This window comes from Mytilus galloprovincialis, chromosome 9 (genome assembly GCF_965363235.1).
Source record: "Mytilus galloprovincialis chromosome 9, xbMytGall1.hap1.1, whole genome shotgun sequence".
Classification (NCBI taxonomy): domain Eukaryota; kingdom Metazoa; phylum Mollusca; class Bivalvia; order Mytilida; family Mytilidae; genus Mytilus; species Mytilus galloprovincialis.
Genome location: NC_134846.1, coordinates 32,895,514 through 32,908,365, shown reverse-complemented (window position 1 = coordinate 32,908,365; position 12,852 = coordinate 32,895,514).

Below are 12,852 nucleotides of genomic sequence, written 5' to 3'. Positions count from 1 at the left end.
TACATGTAGGTGTAATACCACCAAATCATGTTACATCACATCCGGTTGCATACGAAAATAGGTCGAAAAAATATTCCCTTGAAATTGATAGTCGAAGTAATTAATCCTACATTTTATTGCAGAAAAACATTTCTGTGTCATAAACATATGTCTTGGGTATTTCAAAGCACCATTATTTTTTTATTTGGGGTTTCTATAGAATATTTTGGAAACTTGAGGTTACATGGTTACTAAAGCTTATACATGTTGTACACAGGTTAAATAAGGGGAGAAAATTGATTGGTTAACTTCCAGTAATGGTTATTTTCTTAAATGCAATGAAAAGTTATGTGAATTTTTTTCTAAAGTACCGGACAGGATAATATTTTATTCATGCCAAGTATTTCTTTATTTGATACAAAGATAAATTCTGCACAATTTTTGGAAAAGTGCAAATTAAACAAAGACTAATAGAGGAAATTCAATGGTGGTATTACACCTATAAAGGGTAATAAATCACCAAGAGGCACAAGACCACAATTAATGACCCCGCTTTTTGTTCTCCACGAATATATATATATATATAGTTTCTTTTAATTAGTAATACGTTGTACTTTTCTTAATTTTTTTCTTTCCCTTCCTCATTCATATTTCATTTTTTGGGGGCTGGAAATGAAAGAAGAAAGGTGAAATACTCTTTTGTATGTTGTATTCTAACTGATTTTGATATGGAAAGAGTGATTAGGCTGAGTGCAAAAAGGTCATTTTTACAGTTTTCGAAACATCTCTTGACTTGTCCATAGGGGTATGAATGTGTAATGGGAAAACTTTTAAAAGTGATTATTTCAATCTTTCTGAATTTTGGAAATATTTTTGGGCTAGTACTATACATTGCACACACAAAAGATGAGACAAAAAATTATAAAGAACTAATAGTGGAATTAATTGTGATCTGTGGCCAATTCAAGAGGTCAATTGACAGTTTTCGTCAAATTGACTTATTTTACGATCTTACTTTGCTGAACATTATTGCTGTTACAGTTTACCTTTATCTATAATAATATTCAAGAGAATAACAAAACTGCAAAATTTCCTTAAAATTACCCAATTCAGGGACAACAACCCAACAACGGGTGGTCTGATTCGTCTGCAATGTTTAGGGCAAATTCATGAAGATCCTGACCTGATGAACAGTTTCATCACACGTCAGATGTGCTCTAAATGGTTTCGTTTCAGAGATATAAGCCAAAAGCTGAATGTTACCCTCTATGTTCTATTTTTAGCCATGTCGGTCTTTTGATTGGCATGTAGGGTCAGCAGGCACATTTTCAAAACTATATACACTAATTATGATTGTGGCCATTTTTGGTTAAATCTAGCTCAGTTGTTTCAGAGAAGAAAGCTTTTTGTAAAGGTGTGATAAAAAGCGTGATGAGATTTGATTGGACAAAAAGAAAACTATCTACCAATTTCGAAATAACCTAAATGTAAACAACTATAAAAGTACTGTTCGATCTTCAACAATTAGCAAAATATCATACCATATCGTTAACTATCAAGGTAATCAAGTATAAAAGTTGTGATATAACATATCGAAAGTGCAGTCGAAGAACTCTAATAAAACTGTAATAATTAAAAATGATTTAAAATACACTTTATTGACATGATCGATATGTAAAGGAAGCTAAAAATTAGCTATATATATAAGTTCCTTTAAGGCAGGATTTTTTAATTTACTTAGTATAATTTGACTTTTTTTTTTATCTTTTTACTCAGTGGATCCAAGTTCAACGGAACATAATATTTGTTTCTTTGTTTTTTTTTCTTTTTTTAATCTTTACCTTCACATTTATACTCGACCAAAAGCCTAGTATTTGATTGAAAACATTTTTTATCTTTCCTCATTACACCAGAAAGGTTAATGGAGCACATGTCTGAACTATTCATATCGTTACATATAGGTCTAGTTGATGATTGGACGTCCTGGTAAACGGCTTCACAGTGGTCAATCTCTGGATCAAATACGAACCTTGTTTTGTTTAGCTGTATATAATGTGTTGAACAACCAGCAAGCAATATAGATTAATCCGTTTTATGACATGACAGTGTATAATCTATAAACATAAAAATATAGATCACTTCAATTTCAAGCTTACCTGGCAGACAAAATAAAATTAATTATGACACTAATAATAACAAATATAATAAAGCAAAAACGTGGAGACCCTGTACATTTGATATGGGGTTAGTGTTCGTTTTTTTTTGTTATTTTAAATAAACGGTTAGTAGCTGTAAAGTTCCTTTATAAAACACAACATGACGTTAAAGAAAAATCTGAAACGTTTCTCACAGACAACAGATGAAGATATTGATGACGAACGACTGAAATAAATACAGAAAACACATTAAATAAACAAGTTGTTATTGTAGGTATTTGTTTCAGTAGAGACCAATGGAAGTAGATTCTTAACATTGAAGACTTGATCACTTTCATAGGCCACTAGTCTAAAGGTCTCATGGTACATGACCTTTTTGTTGTCAGTTGCAAGGATAATTATGTTAACTTATCTAACATGTCAGTGTCCCTAGAAAATCAGAATATACCATAATAACAAATACAACAACCATTTTGTAAAGAAAACGCAAAGAATTCGAAATTCGTTTTATTAAAATTGGTAACTTCAATATAACTGGATCCTTGATTGATATGTAATGCTAACAAAAAGTGTACATAAAGAATCAATGCCGTTTGACGCCGTGGAAATTAATATTCTTCCTCTCTCTTGTCCAAAAATGTTTATTTAGAAGTGCATTATGAAACGTCAAACAAGCTGTCTACAGTTAAAGCGAGACTTTAATTTGCAAAACACAGGCAAACAATCTTATGATCAATCACAACTTTCTTGAAAATAAAATTGAACATTAATTCCTTACTAGGGTTTTTGTTGATTTGGTGAGTCTGGAGGATTCATATTTCAACAGACAATCGGTATGCCAATGTGTACTAATTGTGCACCCCTACTAGTCGATTTGTTTTTGTACTCGTATGAAGCAGAATTAATTCAAACCTTTCTAACAGACAAACAGAAAAAGCACCTTGCGAAATTCTTTAATTTCACTTTCCGATATATTGATGATGTCCTATCACTGCATAACCCATATTTCAGCCAATACTTGCATCTCATATATCCCAGTGAACTTGAAATTAAGGATACTACTGATACTAGAAGGACTGCTTCATATCTTGATCTTTTCCTCAATATTGACACAGATGGACGACTTCACACGAAAATCTATATTAAACGGGACGATTTCAACTTCCCAATTATCAATTTCCCATTTCTCAGCAGTAACATACCCTCTGCCTCTTCGTATGGTGTTTACATATCTCAATTACTACATTAGTCTCGTGCATGTTAACACGATACAGACTTCATATACTGGAGTGTGCTCCAAACGCAGAAACTGCTCCAACAAAGTCATGAGGAGGACAAATTAAAAATGACACTCCGTAAATTTTACGGACACCATCTCGAATAGGTTGATCCATACGATGTATCTTTGTCCAAACTAACTATGGACATTTTTACCACATGTTAGTTTGTTGTTTGTCATTATGTCGTCTGATCTTTTTTATTACCAAACGTGACTTATTCCCGAATTTGACTGTTTTGCTGAGTGTAAATTCGTATTGATTTAAGACGTAGCACGGTACTTTTCCATCCCAAATTAATTTGTTGGGTTTTGATGTTGTGTTTGTAGTTGTAAATCGTATTTTTCTCGTTGTATTCGTGTGTTGTGTTGGGGTTAACTACTCATTTGGTAGATGTAATTTTGGATCAACGAAATTTACACGTTTTTTTTGGTTTGCGGTTTGATCAGAAGAAACACCCACAAAGCTAGACAATACAATTAATCATCTAATAACTACTACAATTAAATATTAATTGGTATTATAATTGTCACTGTTATTAATAGAAGTAAGATAAGTCATACAAATCTAATCTTGAATTTCATCCAAATTCCTTCTTAATTTTCGGAACATGTTTTAGAAATTTAAATGTGACGTCACTTTGGGAGTTGCATTGACAATGGCTGACAGGGCTGTGACTATGTAATGTATTCGTTTTAATTTGATAGCTAGTCACCTCTTCAGTTTAATCGTGTATATCTATTATATAGTCATTTAATAAAATTTACTGTTTGCAAAACTATGTATTATTCTTGATAATCATGATGTTTTTGTCCCAGGCGGATAACCCTGGCCTCACAACTTTTTGGAACTTTGGTCCTCGACGATCTTCAACTTTGTAGTTGTTATGGCTTTCAAACTTTTTACATCTGAACATAGTTTTGTGTGAACGTAGCGCGCGTCTGGCGTGTTTTTTAACCAGTTACCTTTTGGTGGCTATTATTCGTTTGTTTCTCTGTCCTATATGTTTTCCCATTTATCGGTTTATTTAATGTTGTCATTTTAATGTTATAGTTAACACTGCCATTAAAGCGAGAGGTTTGGCAGGCCACAAAACCAGGTTCAACTCACCATTTTATCATAAAATACCCTGTACCAAGTCAGGAAAATGGCCATTGTTACATTATAGTTCGTTTCTGTGTGTGTTACTTTTCGGTGTTGTCTCTCTGTTGTGTCGTAGTTCTCTTATATTTGATACCAGTCAGGATTCTACTTCGTCAAAATTATCTCCCCATTACGCCAGTTCATTTTTACAATCGTAGGTATGGAAGCCATTGTAGAGATGATTCGCTGCCCATTTTGCTCTCGGAAACCGATAAATTTATCCACATTGCACCATTACGATCCTTATATGTCAGTTGTATTTTAAAAGTCAAATGTATCAACTAGCTAATGAGCATCAGTTAATGATCTTGTCTGCATTGATTCAGCTTAAAACTATTGTCTGATCGGTTGTCAGGTAGAATTTTCGAAAATTCATCAACATTTAAAAAAATTTTGATTAAATATTTCGTGGAAGGGCAGACTAGATTGTTTTAGTGGTTGAAGACAATAAACCCTGGTTATCACACACAAAAAATTTAAATTTTTCGAAGATGTGCATTTTCATCATCCAACTTGAAAGACTGTCGTCAAGTACTTTCAGTAAAAAAAAAGCTATTCGAATACACCTACTCTGTTTTTTGTGATTCATTAGATAGGTATTTCACTTGACCCATATATTTCATCTTTTAGTACTGTGATTTTTTTATGTTATAAAGTCAACCTATAGGTTTGATATTTAAAAATGATATCTGAAGCGAAACGATGTATGAAATCTGCTTTGTATGATATCAAGACAAAATATTCAACTCAAACACGCCCTAACATAAAAAGGTGCACTCGATTCTCTCTTTTCGATACAATTGTTACCAATTATTTGGAATTTTTTCTTGAGTCACATAATGGAAGGGCAGACACGAAAATTACTTAACTAATAGATTGATATGTTTTCCGTCCGTGTTAAATCTTTTTTTAGAAATCGGAGGTTACGCATTTTCTACATCCAACTTGAAAGATACCCATGTCGTCGACTTGATATCTAATTGTTTTGCTTACCTATGTACTAGATGAATTGAAAACGTATGCAAATGGTGTTTTTAAAATAAAACACTTCGTAATTGAGAAGAAAATTATAATTTTGTTTGTTTCTATTAACTTTTAAATTTTTTGTCACAATAGTAAACATTACAGTAAGCATTTATCGCCTTCTTTAACAAAGAGCTTCGATTCTTTTGTTCTATTTCAACCGTGTTTCCGACTGATACGTTTCCCTCAGTTTTAGTTTGTAACCAGGGTTTGTTTTTTCTCTATCGATTTATGAGTTTTGAACAGCGGTATACTATTGTTGCCTTTATTTACTATTGACAACACTGTGTATTGTTGTACATATTCCCACTTGCACAATAGTAGGATTCAGGTTTTATTCTTTTCTAATAGACATGTTACGAAAAGGTATATTCACGACGCTGAGGTTGACAAATTACATTTTAAATGTGGGGTCTGTATCAAAACACAAAATATATTACCTGTATACATTGAATATAACTTAAAAATTGCATTACTCCTTTTGGAGGCAATTCGTCTGGATCGAATATTCAATGACATTTGTACCATAAGAAATATAGGAAATTGATATTTATAAATTCCATAATATTTTTTAAGAAACTATAATGCAGCAGTAGATGGGGGGAGGGGGGAGTGTGTGAATTCTTCGGCTAGTCCTTAATAGACCTTACAAATAATCAAAGTATTATAATCTGTATTATACCTACTCGTGAATATATATGTCACGATTATTTTTATATAGTTATGAAAAGCAAACAAAGGAGTGTATGTATTTTGATCCAGTTGTTTGCCACCTAAATTTTTACCTAACGGGGTATGTTTTAAAACACCTAAAATACGATTTTTATGCAATTTACACTTGAAACTTGTTTCATAATAGTTTTAGAAAATTTACTCCGGGTCATATAGCGGCGAAGGCATGTATTTTCTTACTTTATTTCCTTCCATTTTTTTCTTAATTTAAACAGTTTCAGCTCAATTTGTATTTTCTTTATAAGGGGTTTGTGATTGATTGATTGTTGGTTGCTTAACGTCCAGTTGCAAATATTTCCTACATGTTCAAAACGATAATAGGTTTGTGTAAAATATGACTCACTACTCACCGGTTGAACATCCCTGCAGAGTTTCAAAAGCATTGCATAATGACTTTGCATTTACACCTTAACTCCACTTTTTGCGGACATTGCATTCATACATAGGTGATTATGGACAACAGAAGTCATACAAGATTTATTCGAAGTGGTTTCATATATAGGACACCAAAATGATGCCCAACAGTATAATCTATTGCCTTTCATACGACCAGGTTTGGAGTTAGATTTCCCCCAGAATTTTGTCATCTTAGCGGGAAAAAAATTATCCATGACGATCGCCCTCTTTATCCGCTACAGGCGCCATCAACTTAGAGCTAAACCACGAGCAGAAAAAAGAAAATATTAAAAAACAAATTATTTGCATATATCAGAGTATCGGGTATATGTCGAACACGCTAAAAGGCGCTTTAAAAACTTTCAGAGTCATTGGAAGCTTATGGAGACACCAGACTGACGAATCAATCAGACTGTAGAGCTTTGTGCGGGATTAGTGGAGCAACAGGTTGAACTTTGTCAGGAACTGTAATACAACAAATAAAACTGACTAATATCTAACCATCTTTCTATATTTATGTTATCAATCTGGAATCGAATGAACTTGTATAACTCTCAGCCCTCCCTTTTCTAGCCCGCCCATTCCTGCACGCGTACACCTTTCATGTCACGATAGGCTGGACAGTGGCGGATCAAAGGGGAGGGGTCCCGGGGTTGGAACCCCCCTTTTTTTGGACGATCAATGCATTTGAATGGGGACATATGGTTTGAATCCCCCTTTTTTAAATGGCTGGATCCGCCTCTGTCAGCAATGATAACACAAAAGAAATTGTCATATACATGTAGGATATTGCATAATGAGACTCTAGATAAATGTGATTTGAAGTACCCAAGACGTGCAGAATTTAAATTTTACCCGTTTAAATCTATTATCAATGTTTTGACACCGTCCCCAAATTTAAAGTCTAATGTGTCAACCTCAGCGTCGAGAATATACCTTTTTGTAACATGTCTATTGATTGATCTATAATGTCTCTAAATACTGAAGGGCAGATGTTCTGAACAGTTCGAGTATCGCAAAATACCGTCAACAAATTAGCAGAGAATAAAAGCTAGTTTAAACAAAGTCATTTAATCGCTGCTGGAGAGTTGTTTTATTGACAATCATATCACATCTTATTCTCGTAGTATTTTGAAATCATTATTTTTCTTTGGATACTATTTTTTGAATAATTTGAGGGGTGGGTATTCGGTAATCATGAATTTAAAAATTGCACACATTATACATGCAAAAGGAGTAGCCAATTTTATGATATAGTTTGATCAATCTAAAAGGGAACAATAAAGCTCACAATTGTATTGTATCCGCACAGTACATGTCTTACCTTTATTGCAAACGGTGTTATCAATAGATATATCGTCAATAGCAATACCATCTTCGTACCCATTACCACGAATTGCTTTAAATATAATTATATATGACCCTATGCTTTGCAATGCCAGTGACTGAAAATTCCATTTGTTTCCTTGATTATTCGATTTTTTCCATAGTTCAATGTTAAGTTCATTGTTCTTTTGAAATACTTTCAAAGTATTGACATGTCTACCATACATATGATACCAAAATGTTAAACACTGTTTTGGACTTGGTAATAACAAAGGAGTAAGTAGATCAGTATAGTCATTTGATTGAGATCCATTACTAGATTTCGTATAAAAATAATGACCCGATGCTGAAAATATATGATTTTTCTAAATATTGAAATAATATGTAAACAAAAACAATTAATCTTCAAGTACTTGTAAATCATTATTAAACATATCATAAAGGTAGTAACATGCGTTTTTGACACGTAATTTAAACCACTGATCTTTTAAATAACATGCAATGCTTGAAATACTAGACCTTTTTTTTTTGTTGTTGAACAATGACAAAGATAAGTGTTCCGTTACTACCTGCCAGTTGTTTTACAGGTGTGTAGAAAAGGGGTTTCATATTTTATATTTCAAAATCTAAATTTTATTTCTAGCATAACCGTTTTTAATTAAAAAAAAATTCAGTTCATATCTAGTCATGCCGATTACTGTTATATTTTACTGTTCGGTACAAAGGATGATTTTTTTCTCACTGTTTAAGTCGATGTTGTGCCTTAAAGGTGTCTGCATTTTTCCCTGTTGCATCTGGTGGACAGTTGTGTCACCGGTAATCATAAAGCATAATATATTGATTTAAATTTGTATTTAGTAAGCTAGTCTACAGTGCCTTTTGACACTTCGTACCAGACAATTTTGTATGATCTGTGTCTGGTCATGTATCAGATATAGGGGTGTGTCCTTGTTGAAATGTCCAAACGTATCTGTCAATTAAACCATATCTTAACCAACCACGCCATTCATTTTCAAAAGTAGAGCTATAGCTTACAGTTCCTGTAGAGGTAAACATATATTAACCGATAAGATTACGTTTCGTTTTCTGTTTTAATCTTTTATCAGATCTAATATATAGATAATACATGTATATGTTTAATCTTATGTTACTTACTCAATTATGAGAGGTGCATTGCAATATACAATCCAATGCCAATGATGTATGAAAACCTCGAGTTGTACAATGGTTGACTTATTTGTTTTATTTAAACTAAATATGATTTATGACAATACCTGCAAGTGTGATTAATATTTGTACATTATACGTCGACAATACAGAAATTAAATGCAACGTTTAAGTAGTTATATCGTTATGTTCAATCTTTTCTCTTTTTTCCCTTCTATTTCGCTTGATTAGTATTTCGTGTTTTCTTTTTTGTTACATTTATCAACATCTGTAAAATTATAAGTAACTATTGCCATAATAATCAAGTTACAACTTGTTTACCTGTGCATGTATATGAATTGGTTACATGCCAATAATCATTGAACAAACAGCTGTTTGGAATAATCATGGAAATATAACATGATTTTTCTTGATTACATCCAATTTTAACGGCATTTTTCTGTTCTTGTGTCAGACAGCACTGCTTGTACTAGTCTGAGCATGTTGTTCGAAATTGTTCCACCTTTAAATCAACTATCTTGATTGTCGTGTTGCCGGCACAGCTAATCATACCCGTGTTGCTTACAAAGATGTTTTTATTCAAACCTACACAAATAACATTAATTTAATGATTGATAGCAAGTTTAATACATTTATTCCAGTTTGAAGAAATTCTGGAGAAAGTTTTTGAAGCTTTTCGTTTTGTTTTTTCTAGTCTTTTCGGTATTTATTGTTTTTTGTAAATGAGTACAGCTGTAAAAGATGCATTGCAATGTATGCATATTTGTGGTCATGGTTATAAAATTTGAATTTTATTTAAGGATTAAGGTGGCTGGGGTGTCTTTATTTAAATTGATAGAATGTTTTAATATTTTGTCAAAATGAGGTTTTGATTAGGTTTTTTTTTTCAAAAATACAATAAAAATAAGAGGTCACCTGATTTTTTTTCACGCTACAGTGAATAGATTATGCATGGAAAATCAAATTTTGTGTGATAGAAAGAAAACTACCTGATAGAATTTTAAGATATAATGTGAGAAAATATCTCTTGTAACATGCTATCAGCTAAAAAGAAAAAATGGGGTCATCAAACATTTTTTCTTGCTACAGATTAAAAAAGGTAAATTCACAACACTTTCTATTATACAAATTACTTTATCTGAGCTACCTCTCCTTATTTGGCAAAGTCGATTATTTTTAAAATAAAACTAAGATTATTGTAAACGACGAGTGAGTACGAATTTATATTTCACATAAATTTATTATTAATATTGTCGGATATAAATATATTTTATTGTACAATAGACCATATTTACAACGTACATGTACAACCTTATTTTGGTGCGTTAATCATAGTTTCATTATATTACCTTTCTTTTGTTCTCTCTATAAAAAATGCAAATGACCAAAAATACAAAACTAAAACTAAATGCCTGCATAGCAATGCTACCTATATATGTGCATTTTCGTTGCTGCTCAGAAATCCATTTTTGAAACAATGACATTATGGGAGTTTTGATTTTCATCCACTTATTTTATATGATAATGATTCTAAGTTAGACTGACACATAGTCATGGAAAGGTTGATTGGAAAAAATAATATACTGACCTAGGTACAAAGGCTGAGGTTTGTTTACTGTAATTTCAGAAATTGGAAGTAAAAGTCAGTATACACAGTTTTGTCAATCTAAGAGCTACAATACAAAAGTTATGCAACCAAAACCGACAACGTTTCACTATCATAGGGAGCAAATTCAAGGTCAGAGTAACCCAACTATGATATATGACTCCTTAAACCCACATCCCATGATGTATCTGCATAACAAAGTTAAGTCAACATAAGAATCTATGGTACAACAGTTATGCACAGGACACAAATCAGTGAAATTGACCAGACTTTAGTGGTTGACATATCCCCGACCCATGATACCTGCATACCAAGTTTGGTTTACCTTTATTTTTGCGATACAAACGTTACGAGCCGGACACGAATTGGACATGTATTTACTATCATTTGGATCACAGGTGAAAGTTAAGGGCAGAGTGACCTTATATTGGAATATGACCCATCAATACATGATGCAACTGAAGTCCAATTTAGTAAACCAAACGTTTATGGTACAAACCTTATGTGCTTAACACGAAGAAAGGGAACGGACACACGAACATGATGATTTTTATATTCATTTCTTAACTTGTTTTGCTGATGATATAAACATGTAAATGATTTAAAAAATTGTCCGAATTCGGGAAAATGCTTCATATAATTTCACATCGATGTCCGACTGTCATATTCCTTATATTGTAAAAGCGGTGATGGTTTGATACACGTTAAATGCCGCATCAAACGTCAAACTTATATGGGCATATCAGTTCTTTCCTGTTTTACTTTATCTAGATTTTATCTGAAGCACAACCGAAACAGCCCATACAGTTGCGGAACTTAAATCTTAACAATAATACTGAATAAATCATGACACACGGAAGCAAACCTTTCCCCTGTTATAATAGAAGTTTAACGTTGGATTCTGTACACCTTCAAGTTATTCATTTATAAAATGATTTTTTATCAAATATTTCAATCTGACCTCTTGTTACCGAATTTTGCTAATATCGCACCCCCTTTGTCTTTTTATCATATTTGTTGATATCATACGCACTTTCGTCAAAATTATCTTGAAAAGTTAGGACATACATCCATAAACCTGACAAACAGTTAGCCAACAATTAGCTGATCCCTTTTCTCTGATCTGTCAACCGCACAACTTTTCGTAAAATATTATCTTCCTTTGTTTGAAAATTTAAAATAAACCACTGCTGTTTGAGAAAACTTATAATTTTCCATTATACAAAAAAGGATGAAGGAGTTTGAAAATAGGTCGAATTTCAATTGATCACTAGTAAAGGATGTGTTCATACATGTAATTGAATGAAAAACATGATAAGTTAATTATTAAACAGAGAGTATATCTATTATGTATAAGAACAGATACACATACAAACACACAGGAAGGTTACCGGTAATTAGGGGTACAGATAAATCTTCAACGAAAGCATGTTTACGATCGGCTTAAATGCAGAGTTTTGTAAAATCAAGAAATCAAATATATTATGTAAGTTCACCTTTTCTTCAATCCACGAAAACTGGTAACTACGAATAATAATTTTCCACAGTAATTAAGAACCAAACACATAACTGTTCCACAAAAGTGCTTTTAATTCAATAATCATTTTTTTAAATAATCAATTTCTCTGTAACTGCTTTCTGTATTTGTTTATTGCATAAACATATGAACACACACTTAAAAAAAAGATGATGAATGCAAATGCTGCTCTAATATCCGATTTTAAAACTCTGTGAACTATCGCGTTCCTTCCTAACAGTCAATATAACACTTTAAGGGTACATGTTGGGGTGGGGAGCATACTAGAAATGAATTAATATTTGCAAGACATACTGTACACTATATTTAGAAACTTGTATAATCATGGTAATGTTCGTAAAATGTAACGATAAAAGTTGAATAATTTTTCACATATAGACATAAATATCTGCAAAATATGTTTTACCTTTTACAGTACCGATGAATGTCCAAAAAAATAAATCCATAATTAATAGATAAAGCAAAGAAACGACTTTCTGTTTTTCATCCATGTTTAAAAGTAGTATGTAT